Source organism: Corvus brachyrhynchos, unplaced genomic scaffold (assembly GCF_000691975.1).
Source record: "Corvus brachyrhynchos isolate BGI_N302 unplaced genomic scaffold, ASM69197v1 scaffold101, whole genome shotgun sequence".
NCBI classification, from domain to species: Eukaryota; Metazoa; Chordata; class Aves; order Passeriformes; family Corvidae; genus Corvus; species Corvus brachyrhynchos.
The window spans coordinates 13,676,042-13,693,399 of NW_008237239.1; the positions used below are offsets into that span (position 1 = coordinate 13,676,042).

General features: G+C 38.1%; 1 long non-coding RNA gene across 1 annotated transcript in view; it reads right to left on the reverse strand.

Moving 5' to 3' along the window:
* The window catches only part of LOC108445600, a 48,420-nt gene extending 31,068 nt beyond the window's left edge, over window positions 1-17,352 (reverse strand). Inside the window, exon 1 of the long non-coding RNA XR_001860531.1 lies at window positions 16,802-17,352. This is a non-coding gene — a long non-coding RNA (uncharacterized LOC108445600). The remainder of the gene's footprint in view (window positions 1-16,801) is intronic.
* Window positions 17,353-17,358: the final 6 nt, after the last annotated feature.

Here is a 17,358-nt window from a genome sequence, read left to right on the forward strand (position 1 = left end):
CAGCAGGGAACATCTATCATTGTTCTCTCAAGTCTCTCCAGCCAAGTGCACATTTGGAGAAGCAAAATGATACTACCCTAATTCACATGACATACTCCATAAGATCTTGCATGATAGAGATCAGTCCCTAGTCTCGTACACCTGGGTTGTGATAACAGCAAAAACTGGCAAAATGGGCTGTCACAGATTTCTGTAACAGGCAGATTCATGGTAAAATCTGGACCTGTTATTCATCACAAAAAAAAATCAGCCTTCAAGTGTCACACTAACCTCAAAGTACTTCATCATGTTGTGGTTCTTCACCAAAGAACATGAACCCTGGAAAGAGCTGAACTGTAATGGGCTGTTTTAGCTCATGCACTCCTCTTCTCTGGAGCTACCAGACAAATTGTGGGTAAGATACAAGTATTCTGAGAGAAAAAAAAAAAAAGCAAGCTCTCCTGAAAAATGTGACATTTCTCAAATGTGAACATGCCATTGTGATGGAAAAATTGAGACTGCTAAGTGAGGAGGAAAATACATGAGCACTTTCAAGAGAAAATGAAAAAGAACAAGGTATGATTATGTATCTTTAGTTGCATGTATGAATTTTTAAAAATACTGAAATTTAATAATGTCTAATAGAAAACTATGCATCTTTCATAGTCTTCCTGCACATTTACATTCCAGAATTAAACATTTTAGCAACAATAGCTGATTACACCAAATTCTCCAAACTCTAGCAATACAGTTGTCAGGCTAACATGCCTTAGGCAAGACTGTAATGCAACAGATAGACTTCCTGAGGGACAGCCCTATGTCTCGACAAAATGCAGTAATCATAATGTTAATAAGCCCAAAAGCCTAATTAGTATTGAAGCACATGAGCATGAAGAATTTTAACCAGTGCAGCTATCTTAGAAGTTAGCCAGAGGTTACTTCAGTCCTAACTGAAAGGTGGGCATCCACGGGGCAAATGGTAACAGCTGCATCACACAAGTGTTTTGGTTGGGGAATATACTCCAGCTGAAACTGCAGAAATCATTTAGGCAGCTATGTAGACACAATTCAGGGATACAGAGATTAACAACCTTGAAAAGAATCTTTGCTGACCCTAAAAGGATTCTTTCAGGCACCTCTGTATCACAGCTTCCCACTGCACCTTCCCCAAAGCATAAACTCCAAATACTGAATTTCTAATACCAATTCCCACAACACAGACAGTCAGTGGATGCCTCTAATCCAAGTTTTTATTGACACTAATGAAGCAGTTAAAGCCAGAGGTAGCTGATATTTTTCAGCCATTTCACCCAACAAGTCAGAAATGGGTTATTTACAACAGTAAAGCATAATGTGACATATGAAACATATCTGACATAACTGAGTTACCAGTAAGCCAGTCCACATAAAACCATTCGTGCTGGCAAAAAGGACTGGAATAGCAGAATGCAGCTTCACAGGGTATACAGCTCCAAAATTCTCGACTAACCTGCAAGCAGCTCAATGGATTTCTAAGCACTTTCCTGATCCAAACAGTTTGGCTACTGGCAATAGTTCTGCCCACAGTACAGTGGCAAAATGAAACCCTGCACGTGGAGCAATGTGAAAGTTGTCTCACTGCAAGATATTACAAGACACCCGGTGTGGAATATTTTCTAGTTTGGGACACATGAAGCAGTGAATGTTGATCTTTAAATGCAGAAGCTTCCTGCACAAGGAGGCCTTGAAAATAAAGACATAATAGCTGCACTTTTGTAAATGAAATAACTGTGTATCCCCATATTTCCCTCAGGCTCTTGCTTGCTTGGCTGGAAAACAAAATTAAATGAAGCAGCTCATCTGCTTCTCAAGAAGATGACAAGAATTCTTTTCAATCTAACAAAACATTTTACATTTGAAATATCGTGTCTTCTGACAACAACAAAAAAATCCTACCAGAATCCTCATTTCACCAATCCCAGTTTCATCCATTTCAGCAACTATTACTTCTCTTTACTTTCATTATTCCTTATTCCCAAACCACAAGTCCCTGTTTTTCTGTTTTATGTGGTGGCTTCTGACTTTCTTAACTACCTCAAAATGCTCCAAGGAGCTAAGATACATAAAATAAAATTAAATAAACTTAACAGAAACTAGATTTTTCATTTATAAAGACAATCAGTGGAAATTTCAAAATTATACTGAAGATATTCCTTGAAGTTTTGGAATAAACAGTGTGCCTTCATTAAAAAATCAAGACATTGTAGTCAGAAATGCTACTGTCTTGAGTGTTAGACCTTACTTTGCTCAGACAGTGTCACTGATATCATACTGTTGAATTAATAAATATAGCTGAATACATTTACTGATCTTTGTCAGGGGCCTGGCAGCAAGTTCATTGCAAAGGAAATCTTTTGAAAAGCCTGTGTAATGATATCCTTCTCAATATATAATCAGGGCAGAAAACAAAAAATGTGACCAAAAAACCACTGGGTATGAGGTCAGAGAAAGACCTGATCTATGCTTACATAAGGATGTCAGATCTGCACAAAAAGGAGACTGTAATTTATTTCTCATTTGATAGAGTGAATTTAATCTCACAATTGTAATACAAAACCTCAACAAATAAACCAATAGAATTCTTGTATTTGATTCTATGCAGAACTCTTTTTCATAAACTTTGATCCTGCCTCCTTCATGTTTATCAGAGAACCCCTCTTTCCAGTTCTTTTCAGAAAATTCCAAACTCTCAAAGGCTCAAACCATAAATAAAAACAGGAGGGAAAATTAACTTGTCCAAGAGAACTTCCATTAACTCAAAGAAATGGGGTTCCTAGACTTACCCAGCCGGGTCACCGGCTTTTTAAATCTTACATGGGTGATGCAATACTTAAGTGTTGTAAAGGATTAAATTGTTAAGCACTGACAGAGCAGAGCATTTAAGCAAGTAAGCCTGATGAAGTAAGCAACTAAATATGAGATGTGACTTTCATGAAGAAAGTCACTCTAGGAGAAGTTTAGCAGAGGTTTCTACAGCCGACTTTCAGACAATACAGGATTAGAGGAGGAGGAATAAACCAGAGAAGGCAAAAATATATTTAATGTGTTATTCAACTAGACAAAGCAGGTTATAAAAACCTAAAAACCTATTTAGTACATTCACCTATGAAAACCTGAAAACACTCCTGTCAAAAGCAGTAACAACTTTAAATGCTATTAACAGAGCAAGGCTTGATTTAAAATACCCACATGGCATCTTACATGGTGAAGAACTGTGCTGCAGCCAGAGTAACCAAGGATAACGGGACATAATCAATTCATAGACAGAACATTTTTCCACAGACAACTCAGAGTTGAACAGAGGAAATAATTCACCAGTACTAAAGGATGATAAAGCAGATGTTTGTACTGTAGACATCAGCATTCATTTGGAATCTGGACTGTTTAGTTTAGAACACATGGTATAAGAATGATTGGCAGTGAGAGGAAATACTGTGAATAAGTTTACATATATTTCACTCCAAAAGCAGATTTTCTGCTTCATGAAACAAACTTAACTTCAGGTTTAATGTCAAAACCCACCAAAATAATTCACAACCCTGCCTCTGAATAATTACATTTTTGCTAGTCTTGCCACAAAACCATGCAATTTCATTAACTGTACTATTTCAACATCAGAAATACGTCCTCTGCAAGTTTGTATACATTAGTTAGCATACATTTTCCAGACATCCACATTGGTAATAACAGTGACATCTTAAAAGATTTGCAAGCATGGATGAGCATTGCTCACATACAGAATGCGTAACAAAACATGAAACTAAACGTATTTTGTGGGGGTTTTGGATTTTACCAAGAGCTTCTGGCACATAACTCCATTCTATGCTGTCATTCCAGATCACAGACTCGAGAAAAACAGAACACATTCTCATTTACATTTCAGTCTGTGGAATACCATACCTAGCATGGAATTTCTCTGTAAGCAACATTCACTTAGGTAGAGCATTATTTACTAATCAAGTGTTTGGGAATGCATTAAGCAATTCCTATACAATCAACAGTGTACTTTCCAAGGACTGTAGAATGTATATCCTTCAGAGATTAAGAATTACCTACCACAGTGAGTCACACAAAATCCCAATACTTGTTTTCTTTCCAAACAGCCTTACTAAAACACAAGACCGAAAACTAAATATTTACTGTAAATGACTGTTGTTTCTGTAAGATGCTCTGCCATTCTAATAATCAATCATTTGTAAAAAATGTTCCATTTGCACGTGACGATATGGGGCAACACCTACTATAAGGAAATAAATTCATTATCTGTGCCAGGTGATTTTTAATAACTTCCCTGGATTCTTTTTCTTCATGAGAGAACCCTTGATTAGAAATCATATAGAAAATATTGAATGGGAGAAATAAATTTAATTTACAACCAATAGAAAATATCATAGGCATAAAATAAATTACTTGTTACCAAACTGTATGATTGGAGCTCATCTAAAGCACCAGCTCGGTAAAGAATGGATATCAATACAGTGGTTTTTTAAAAACCCAAATAATCTTTTATGCAAAATAAAGTGAGTTTGATTACTTTGTGAAAAACCTGGCAGAAGAGATAAGGTTTTAGATTAGCATAGGCACACATGGTGAATTACTGGATGGTTACCCTGAGCAGTTCTGTATATATTTTGAGAGGTACTTGACTAAGTAACTATACTTTATAATTATGAATAATGTATAACACATTGTGTTAAGAAAAATATTTAAATCCTGAACTGGTATCAGTGGAACAGAACTGCCTGATTTCATGTGAAAAATTAACATTGTCAGGTAAAATAGATGGCCATTTAAACAGTAACTAAAAGTAGAAGTGCAGAACAGTATCGAGCCTGTCCATGAACACTCCTGCTGACCTAGGAGGAAGATTTATCTGTGCAGGATTAATATTTGAAGAAAATGTCTGTTCAGCATTCAGAGCAATAAAAGAACAGGCACTGTACATCCAGCACAGGGAACAACAAGAATCCAGAAATCCTATTTTTCCCGGGCATAGTTATATTCACTTACACCAACAGGACCTCCCAGTGCACAGAGCCAAGAGGTAAAATAAGATTCTTGAGGGTGGCCATGGATATAGATGCTCAGCTATTAAGGGAAGAGAGAGATCACTTTCACATGGGAAACTAATAGAAATTCTGCACACCAATAGCTCCCAGAAGAGCATTCTCATGAAGCCACACTGCTGTGTGCATTTGACTTTTTTTGAGCCATTGATAGGTATATTTAGATTAAATGATACTTAGACTAGAAAATTTCAGGTCACTTAGTATTCTAACAAGCCTCTTTTTTCTACTGTAAATAGTGATGTTCAAATTCTTGCTTGTTGAGAATGAGTGAATTTAAGAGTGTAACTAAATCCTTTATGAATTTAAGTTAAACAGTAAAGATTAATTCAATATGGCCCATTTCTGTTTTACATTCTATACTGCTTGCTATGTCACTTCCCTACCACAAAACATCTACAAAGCTATCTACAGTTGATCCACACATGACTAAATCTGGGTATGTGCAAAAATAATTCTGTAATTAGAATGTCCAGAATTACACAAGATGCATGCATCATAAGGTCCTTTTAAAAGTTACTTTACAACCTCTTGTATACATCATCGCTTAGAATTTTAAAAGCGTGAATTGCAACTGACTTACTTTTTAGTTTCATGTAAGATGTGTTCATACTGGCATACCATTCTTTTTCATGAGAAAAAGCTTTTATACTCCTTCAGTCTGAGTGGCTTTTATCTTACACCAACAGAAACAATAAAATCAAAGAGAAGTTTCTCCAAGAGCTGTCCTCATAAAGGAAAGAATTATGTTAACTCACAGTAATTATAAATGCAGTCATAACACTGGCTGCAATATAATCTAGACATGCCTGTTCTAGTTTTGGAATAATTTCCTGAGATACTTGCAGAGATCTAGGTGGGGCAGCACACAGCTCAGAGGTGGCTGGCAAAATGGTCTATTTTGGGCAGTCGGAAGCTCAATGGAATTGAAACTTTTACAACAACAATTCTTTACAACAACAATACAATTTGAATCCTTACACAAGATTAACAAATCAAATGTGTAACTACACTTCCTTGTAGTCTTCAACATGCTTGGATGATCAGTGCCCTCAGTTCCCTAGGTTTTGCCTTTATGTTTACTGGAATTAATACTTTAATTCTTCAAAAGGCCCATACATGGATGAGACTGGAATGTCAGATCAACCTTTACTATTTGATCTAAGAGACACACTCTCTTACAGGCTCCTTTGAAATTCCATGTTAGATTTGGCTTTGTTGTAATCTCAGCTCAAGTTGCAAGTTAAATATTGACATGAATTTAAGTCCTATCTATACATTAAAAAACCTAACAACCTAGCTTGATATGGCACTGGAAAATTAAAGGACAGGTAAAGATCAATTTACACAACTCATCAGTTGCTCACACCACCAATTCCTAGTGTGGCTACTTGCTTACAATACTCATATGCTATTAGTGTTTCACCAATATTCACAATTACTTTCACCTCTAGAGAATAAACAATCCACTAATAATTCAGACAGCATCAAAATCCACTGTAATAAAAGAACCAGGAAATGTGCACCTGTGCTCACCCTGCCACACAAAAATGAGTGGATTTCTTGTACGGATACATTATCCCACCACCACCTTGCACTGTGGTGCCTCTTTGGGCTAACAGGAGGACATGAGTTACACAGCAGAAAAAAACCTCAGCAATATTGTCTGGAGTGAAGTTCACAGTGGTTGCCATCCTTACCCTGTGGTTTCTCTCAACGCCTACAGACTGCCCACATCAACTCAGATCCACTGCTCTCCTATGCCAGCAGCGGTAGAACAATGTAAGGGAAGTGGCCTGTACCTTTCCCAGTGAGGGTCAGGGTCATGTACAACCATCAGCACAACTCAGGGCAGTCCTCCAAATTCCCTGATTTTGGTCCTGATGCAGTCCTTTTAAATGATTCCAGGAGAGCTGGCTGTCTGTGCACAAAAGCATTCTGACTGCTCAAATGACTCTTGTGCTCAGGCCTTGTACAGGAGCCAGGAACACAGAGGGTGCTGTGGTGGCTACGAAGAGATGAGACACAGGAACAGTGCACAGGGAGGAAGACAAGACCTTTTTGCTTTCTTGTCTCATGTGCAGGTATCAGAGGACAAGGCAGACCAAAAAAAGGCTCCTAAATGTAGAATCAGTACAAGATCATGCTTACATGTTAATAAAAACAACAAAAAAACCCAAATAAACCAAAAAACCAAAGCATTTTTCTATTTCTTTTTTTCCTCAGGGAGGAAATGAGATTTCAAGCAAGAAAAACTCTGATACCTAAGAAGATTAAAGACATTACATCAAAATTTTCCTTCTAAGAACTTAACCTGTGAGTAGAGACATCAATACAATATACTAAGACGTGCTTTGTTACCTAAATTGCCTCTTATAAAGAATTAAAGCAACATTACTGCTCAGAACAAAAATGCACTCTACAATCTACTTTAATACATTTCTTTTCCTAGGCTTAAAGACAACAGCAACATTAATCAAAGAGATTGTAAGTATTTCTGCTACAGAAAAAGCAGCCCATCCTCCCTAAGAGATGCACATTTATATAATGGTTCCTTATACTGACTTTTATTTGTATACTACTCTGACCTGTTCTCTATTCCATCATGTGAAATTATGGATGGATACACAAGGCAAAATGGGAGAAAAAGCAGAAGGCACCTCACAGAATGAGAAACTCTAAAAAGGAAAAAATTATACTCTCTGTCCATAATTCTTCTTTATATGACTTTCAAAACATACTTCATCCATCCTGAGAATCACAGTCTATATTAGGAGGTATGAACCTGACCAAACCTGCACCAACCCTCAAAGTGACAGTGCTTTGCAATGATACAAAGGGGTGACCAAGTAATTAGTTTGCAGAATTACAAAAAAGGGTGACTTCCCCCCTGTATTGTGCATGCTATTCAAAAATTTTAAGGTAATGTAAGTAATGTAATAGTAAGGTAGTCTAAAAACACATGACAAGCTGGCACTTTATCTCCTCAGTAAGACAATACTATCCAGCAAATATTTGTTAAAATTTTTCAACTTTGTCCAATGTTTTATGACATTTATATACGAGAAGTGATAGACATTTTGCTCCTAAAACAAGAAATAACACTGTAGCATGGGTACTTCCCCCAAATTTCAGAGCTAAGAAAAGAACACTTCTGGTTACTGCTTTATTTTTCTACAGTTCACTATTTCTAGTAAGTTTTGAAGGCGTTCCTTAAACAGGCAGTGCTCTCTTACTGCAGCACTGTAGGGCACTTCCTGATAAGCAGGAGGAAGCAGGAGAAACGAAATGAGTACACCTTTCTGCAAAAGCCGAGTCACAGTTACAAACCTTCATGAAATACCCCACCCTTTGTGCCCTCCTGCTTACAGGCTGCAGCAACATTCAGCGGGCTACAAGTCAAAAGTCATGTTCAAAAACCAAACAATGAAATCAGCAACTTTTGTAACATGTCACATGAACCTGTGACCATGACTTTGGGAAAGTTCCAAGTTTAGCAAACATTGCATCTACTATTCTAATAATGTGACAAGAAGTTCTTGTTTACATGGCTTATTTATAATACTGTGTAGGATTGAGGAGTTCAGCCTGAAAATAACAATGAGGTATTCATGGGAACTGACTAACAGTGACAACCGCCACTGATGGTTCTCCATTATTTTGTGTGGGCTCATAGTAGGAACTGCAGGGAATTAATCAACACTGGCTTATATGTCACAGAGTGACCAATTAATCCAAGTCAATGGAGAGACTTGTGCTGCTTTCAATAGCACTTGGATCAAACAAGCCACGATGCAAAAACAGCCCAACCCCAAAACAATTGATACCAAACCCTCGGCTACATGCTAAATGAATATGACTGAAGTTCCCAAACGGACACATTGTCTGTGAATAGCCAGATTCCCAGACTTGTGAGCACTCACAGAGTTAACTGCCAGTAAATCTGGCAGCTGTTTCAGCTTCGTGTTGGTCAGAATTTATAGACCCAGGCTTTGCAAACAGTGCTAGAAACCCTTGTCACTGTTGGAGACCTGTTAGTGCATCTGCTAATACCTATGGTCTATTCACCCAATAAACTGATGATGTTTAACATGCTCTTGCCTTTCTGCAGAGTTAACATCACCAAAGAGAGGGAAAAAAATGTGTGAACAAACCTAAACAAGAATCAGCCTCAACGTTTTGCTAAGTGAACACACTCTTTGTGCAGCTGAAGTGGACTGACAAAGCTATACAAGCACCTAAATGCCAACTGCATTTTGAACTACTGTATCTCTAGTTCAGTGTACAGGATCAAGTTGTTACTACATTTTTATGGCCAGTTTATATTCTTACCAAATTTAGCTAAATGGAATAGGGTAAGCCTATTGTACATGTTTAGAAAAGGATGGAGTCAAAGAACCAGAACTTCCCAGTTTCAAAAATGTTTAAGTTTATACTATGCAATATGAGCCTGTATATTGTCTATGTATTCCAACTGTGCCTCAAAAATCCAAACTAGACACACTGCCATGACATATGGCTACCACGAGTTTATTTATAACTTTGGGATCTCTCCATGTGCACAATGAGATGAAATAGGCATCCACAGTGTACTGCAGAAAAGGACTGATTTGATTTACAGTGTCAGATGTAATAAGGGTTTTCGTAAACAGTTAAGATTTTGAGAAAAGGTATCTGAAGATACCCAAAAAGGGTACTAGTGGCTTTCAGCATGTTCTCTGTATGTTGTTTCCCAGAATGGAAACAAAAGGAGACCTTGAAGAAGGGGTAGAAAGTACTTCTTCCTCTGTGCGACAACTCTCCTTTAATTTGCTTCAGTTCTGAGAGAAATGCTCTTTGATGAATCTGAGTATTTAGCAAAACCAGGCAAAGACCATGTGAGTCATCTTCCCAATCATATAAACACCAAACTCCTGTGACTGAATGATTCAAGAGCTAACGTTACAACACATTAAAGGGACAGTTTACAGGAATTAACTGTCCAAATTGTAAGTCTTACTTTTAATTAGAGTATCATCATAATAGAATATTAGTTACAAAATGCTAAAGAACACAATTAACCAGAAACTGCCAAGCTCATCTTTGAGAAACATTAAGTGTGTGTGTGTGAGGGGGAAATAAAAAAGTGGAAACAACTCCAAGTAACACTCCTTGCTCCTGTTATTAGGAATTATATCAGTCTACACCTATGGCAATAACACATTCCAATACCACTATGTCCCACCTCTGCCTTGGCCTTGTGACACACGTTCATGAGGGGAGAAGAGACTGTAAGATTGGGGACAGAGGTTATCTCCACTTGGAGGGCTTGCAGGAAGAAATTAATAAGACAGTGAAAGTTTTATAACGTGAAGGTACCCCTGTATCAATGAAACTAAGTGTGGAACACTTCCACAATACTAATGTGTTTTTCAGTCCTAGATTCTTCATTACACATCACCAGTTACTTGCTGACAGCCTCCCTTGTGCTCAGTGAGAATGGGTATGGAAATCAAGATTTAACCAAGCCTTTATAATGATTGCTGAAAAAAATTTTAAAAGAGTTTTATTTGTTTTAAAGATCTAAATCAAACATGATTTATTTGCTTTTACACAGAAGGTCATTCTATTTTGTATCTAGATTTTCATTACAGCACTTAATATTATACGAGATTGCAGATTCTTAACCACTTAGAAATAGCAAAGTAACACTTAGAACACACGTTTCCTCAACACGCAATCAGGAATACTCATTTAAAATATGTGTCACCTTGTTTTATGGTTCAAATGTACTACAAAAATGTTCCCAAGAAACATCTGGTTTGTATTCACACCAGTTTGGTTTAAATACGTATGTCAACAGATAATCCTCATATTCCAAGTGAAGTGAAAACAGACCTTTTCAGCTAATTCGGCCTCACCCAAACTCATTCTGAAGTAAGTGATAATTTCTACTTTATTTGGTACAGAATATCATCCACTAGTGCTAAAACTCTCAATGAACTTCAAAATCTTACCTTGAATAATCAATTCTTACCTCATCCTGTTACCACCGATCTCAGCGACATGGGAATACATTCTAAGGGATCATTAAGTAAACAAACCTGTGCCTTTCTAGATTTGAAATTATATTTTTCAGAGAACTGACAAGCATAAAAATTAATCATAATAACATTATTAAAGATGCACTCTGACTTTCAACAGCTGAAAAATGTTTCTTTTCAGTGCAAAATAACTTAGCATTTAAGCAGAACAGCAATCATGAAACAACAAAACTCTGCAGCAGTTCTCAAGAAGCAAAATAATAAAACCTGGCTTTCTTCATCTGCATTTTCAAGACCTTACAAAGATTGCACTAAAGACAGCATAACTACCCTGGGGTAGGCAGAGCACTACACTGTAACCACAGCTATTGAAAGCAATCTGAATCAGAGAAGTTAAAGCAAAATCAGGCTGAGTTTTAAGTACTCTGTTTAGTGTAGCACAAAGGTTTAAAAAATTGGGTTTTTTCCAGATTACAAAGGGCTTTTAGGACATAACTACCATGACAAGTTATTGTAATTCATGTTTCTAAAGTGCTAATAAAACAATGATAGTTCATATGAAAATTAAATAAAAGTAAGTTTTTTGTGGATTTTTGAGCAACATTCAAGCAGTATGCAACTCAATCCTTAAAAATCATTTCACTTTTGGTAACACAAATCAAATTTAAAAGCCTAAAAAAATCAACTTATAATTAGGCATATGGTAGCACTGAAATGCTTTTTCAAAACTAATTTAGTGATGTTACTGGGATGAGGGAGGAACCAAGCTTTTGTAGGAAATCTCTCCAGTTCCAGAAAGTATGCCAATTAGACAAAAGCTAATTAGAAAACCTTAGAACACCCTGATTTTGCAACAACATAGACATAACAACCAATCTGTGGGAAGAAAGGAAACCAAGAAGGAACAAACTCTGCCACCCAAAAACCTACCCACCCAGTCGTGCATCCCTTCAGTTAGCAAGAAATGACACTGAGCTCAACAGGGAGAGGGTCATGCCCCATTTGGAAAATGACTTTCCCTTACCTTCATTACTTCTAAACGTAGGGCAGAAAGAAGATACCATCTCAGAATCATTCATTTAAAAAATATTTTAAGATCTAAACTGCAGAAAAGCCAACAAAACTAAAGATTAAATTCTCACGGGGCAACTTGTGATAACATTTAAGTCTATTGCCTTGACACGTGTTCATGCATCGCTTTTGCCTCTGCTGTGCTTTCAGCTGAATGAGTAACGGATTTAGGATTTCTGCTAAGCATTGTGCTCACTAGAGAAATGTTCCACAGTGACCCGTTCTCCATGGAAGCTTCAAAATGGTAGTCATGATCTACTGAGTCCATTTTCAACATCTCACATTTAGTTAGGCATTCCAAAGCAAAAGAGAAATTCCAAAGAATTTACAAACCTAAACAGTTATAAAAACAGGAGCCTTTGGGGAAACCAATGAGGTTTTAGCTTGTTTTAACTTCTTTACACAACAGTGCCCGCTTTGCAAAATGTATTTCTCATTGTGATTTACAGTATACCACTTTGTGAACTTAATAAAGTTATCCACATTTTTCAAATAACAGTTGAACACCAGAGTTCCAGACCACTGACAGTCCTAGATAAAGGCAAGTAACAGAGCAAAGGAAAAAAAAAGGACCCAGTGGATACAGAGGAAGCAACAAGAAGTTTTGGAAGAAACAAACAGAAGAGAACAAAAGTTTCAAAGAGGCTGAGCTCCATCGAGGAGATTTATGTGAAACATTTTGACCTTACACTCTAGGAAACTTTGATCTAAGGGTGGAGAGTGAGGTGGGTGAGGACAGGAAGGATTAGAATGGAGAACACAGCAATAAGGCTTAATCTATTTATGAATTTTGAGAGCCACATTTAATGTAAACTTTCAAGTTGCACTGTTGGCAGCTGTGGCAAGAACAAAAAGTTCATAAATTCCATAATTGATTCTGTCATGACAAACACTACCAGGTAACAATCCTGCACTGACCTTGAACATGGACTAGGTCAATTGACAAAATGTCAATTAGAAATTAATAGGCTTATGAAGTAGTTTCATATTAAATTAAAGGCTATGATAGCATTATTATATGAATTAAACTTTGATTAATTCTCAGTAAACCATCAGAAAATTTGTTACAACTGAATGCTTTGAACTCTTATCAAGATTTAAGAAAGAAATAAAAAGGCATCTTTTTTGATAAATTATTCAAATTTTCAATCAAGTAACAAATGCCACAAACGGAATAAATACATTTGTGAGACTATTAGACTACAGGAGAATCTGTGAAAAGCTACCTTGTTTCAGTTCATACAGATGCTGCAGTAGCTGTTCTGCAGAATGCAGTAAATGGTCACAGAAACACGTAAAGCCTTTAGTATGCAATTTCTAATTCTCTCAGGTACTTACATGATAAACAGCCTTAACATCATGCTCACCATGTTGCCCTGGTGGGCATGATACACCTTCTTTGTCAGAAAGCACTGAACAACTTACCCAAAGCACCCTGTGGCAGACTGCACATATCCTAAATTTCTTGCTCACATCTTTACTCCTCTTTTCTGTCTGAAAAGAGGAGTCATCATGATCACTGACAATTCTGCTTCCCTCAGAGAAAGGAAGTTATCACCCAAGGAATAAGACCAAGTAATTCCTTTATTTCCCAAAAAGTCATGAATCCTTTACTTTGGTGCTGCTAGAAACACAGGAGACTCCCATGAAGAAGACTACAGGATCCCGACTTAGTGCCTATGCCTGATCCAGGGCTGTGCATAAGTAACAGCAGAACTGCACACACTGAGGGATTTATAATCTTTTTTTAAACATTAATGTTCTCATATACCTTCATCATCCAGACTATCCCCACTTCTACAAAAACTTCTATCATGTCCCTTCTTGAATCCCATCTTCCCTCATTAGATTCACAGCCACGAGTGTAATAAATAGCTTTAAGGGTAACTGCCGTTCTCCACCTTGCGTAACGTAACCATCTAATGAGAAAATGGTATCTCGAATACATTTCAAATGCATCATGTTCTCTCCAGAATGAAAAAGCCAGACTGCAAGAACTGACTTGACATTCAGCCCTGGTTCATACCACAAGGAAATCCTTATGATTGTGAAGGAGAGTATCATGTTCAAGTCACAGAAGAAACTCCCAATTAACTTTTTGGAGAGCTCCACAAATCACGAGAGCAACACTGCCAAGTCTCCTCTACTGCCACAGGAAAGGTGCAATTATCATTTAGCAACAAAACAGCAACTCCTCCAGGCAGAACTAAATCGCAAACATCTTACTGAGAAACAGAAATCGCTCCTCCTTCCCCTGTGCCCTCAGGCTTATAATTAAAGGAAACTGAAAAGAGATCCTCTTTATTTCTATTCCTTGAAAACAAAGAGCCCTGTTGAGTCAGGGAACACAGCTTCCACCAGAAACAACTTCTAGTCTGCCCTGAAAATGATTTCCAGACATAGAAGGCAATAGAAAATACATGGTGCCTTTTTAAAAATAAGCTCAATAGATCTAAGCTGTTAAATGTATGTGGACCATCATAAGTCTCATAAGACTTAGAATGCCTTGATTATGCTAAAAAGCTAGATGTTTTCAGGTAACAGAGTAACTGACACTTAGAAGTGAGATGGGGCCATCACGGAACTTGAAGAACAGCTGTTAATTATTACCTGTGTGAAAGCAAAGGGCTGACAGGAAGAATAAGGACAAAATTTGGTGCCAAATTTATGTTTCTGCTGAAACCACAGTTTTTAAGTGTCCACCTGGGTTAAAAAAGTTAAGCTCTGAGCTTATGGTTTAAGGTACTCTATTAGTAGTTGGATTGCATTGTGAAAATATTCTCCAGCTGCTGACAGACCATTTCTGTCCTTCAACTTGTGGGAGCCATTCTATGCCTCGTAGCTGTTTGGGTTCATCCCAAAAACTTCCATGAGGACACTCAGTACATTGAGCAAATACCTCACATTCTGGGATGGGAATGAGTAGAATCCATAGCTCTGCAGCCCAGGGCATTTATTATGCAAGACTCATGCACAGACTGATACTGCTCAGTGCTCACAGACTTCCTGGAAGGTTGTTTCTGATAGGGGACACCACCTCAAAGCCATGGAAAATTCCAGGAAAGCTTCACTTCAAATCACAGGACTTTTTTTTCTAGGTTAAGAAGATTATTTTACTATTTTGCAGGGAGGTTCTAGCATAGTGCAGGACATCACTGCAGAGATGTACAATCAGTGCAGATTTTCTCTTCAGGTTACAGTACACTTTGCAATATTCTGGTGGCTCATTCAGAAGCCTGTTTTCTTCTCAGCATACAGTCATCCAGGTGACTAAATGGTGACGTAAGCATTGCAAATTCCCCCTTCAGAGGAGATGCAGTGTTATCTCCAGACAATATATCCCAGGGTTGCTTTGCTGCAATTTGAGCAATTAACTGTGCAACTGCACATTTATGGGCCCAAACACCATTCTGTTTGACAGGTGTGTCCCTAGCAGCATGTAACCAGGAACAGCTAAATGGAAAACTAGCAGCTGTTACATTTCTAGAAGCTAATGAAGTAATTCGGGCTTTTGGTAGAGAACACAATATCAGGAACAGGTCAAATTTACTGATACAGTTTTCCAGAATTTCTTTTTTAAAGCAGCTGAAGGAGAAAGGCTTGTGCTCCTGAAAGCTTGCCCACTTCTCTCCTTTCTTCCTCTGTATGGCTCAATCTAGTAAAAGACACAGCCACTCTCTAATAACTACACCAGCCTCCCTTGAAATGCTCTGGGACAGTACAATTTAGCTCAGGTTTGCACTGCACCACGCCATCGCTACGCTGCACAACGAAGCCCTTCAAATGGCACATGCAACCTTCACAAGCAGATGCCACTGTATCACAAAGCAAGGCTGAAAAAGAAGGACTGCCAGCATTGAACTACCTTTTCAAGTGCACTGGCACACAAAAAGGGCTGAACCTCAACTTCCTTCAATTTTCCAGTCGAGACTTTGGTTAAGCCTACTCAAAACCACTAGGGAATAATCCCAAATTAACTATTTGGTTAAGCTATGGAATGAACATATCCCTTGTTTAGATTTAGTTCAGATTAGTTTAGTCTATATTTAGTTCAATATTTTTATCTTTCAAATAAAAAACCTCCAAACTTAAGGGTGAGAGCACACTGATGCAGACACATCAGCCCTATGGGGACAGAACTTGGCACACTCAGTTCTGCCATCTGGAAATTTCAACCTACTTTACAGGTCCTTTACAAGTGCTTTATTTAGTGCTTACTGTGTAATGCTTAGTGATTTTTTTCTAGATCTTTCACCTGCTCACAGTGACTAGGGTACCAGGAGTTACTTGTTGATGATATAGTTCCTAGTTTCAGATGGTCCACCACATTTTCATTGAATGTGAACAGTCTGGCAAGCTGCCATCCCAAATTAGAGATCTATTTGCTGTCTGGTCTGTCTAGAGAAAGCAACAGCTTTGGGAGACAGACACACAGACACTGACTTTTATGAACAACTTCACAAAAAAACCCCAGCCAAACCAACCAACCACAAACCATCCCACACGCCATTCAGAAGGGATCAAAGAGGACGCAGTAGCTTTTTAATACTCAGTACTGAAATACAAAGAGTTACAGTAAAGAGTGTAAGCCTTGTCTACCAAATACTACTATTAAAAGCTTACACATGTGGCCCAATATCCTTTCACATTATCTGATTCTTAGAAAAAAGACAAGGCCAGCTGCAGCAGGAGAGTGTAAACAGTCCCAGGCTTCAGTCTTTCTTCACAGAGAGTCCACGACCACCAAGGCTACGGAACATCCTCAGGCTGCTCTTGAGAGACGGACTTGGCAGCTGGAACAGAAATGAACCAGCATCCTTTTAAGACTCTAGATATGAGCTACTGCTGTCATTGCTGTAGTTGAGAGAACGACCGTAATATCAATGGCATCCTTGACATGGTACTTATGTAATAATTAATTGTGGGGAATGTCACGTTCCAGTGGGCGTAGAAACCATCCCCCGGGGTAATGAATTGCTTTTCTTTACTGGGAGAGCACAGCACGGAGCAAGAGGAGAACGCTTCGCTGTTTGCCCTCGCTCGCAGCGCGATACAGAGTTACTCTTTCACTCAGCACCCCGCAAAGGGAAGTTTAGCACTGGCGCCCTTGCTGGTGCCAAATCAAAGCGAATCCACGGCACGGCACAAAGAACGCTCTCGCTGTCTCAAGAGCCATCAGT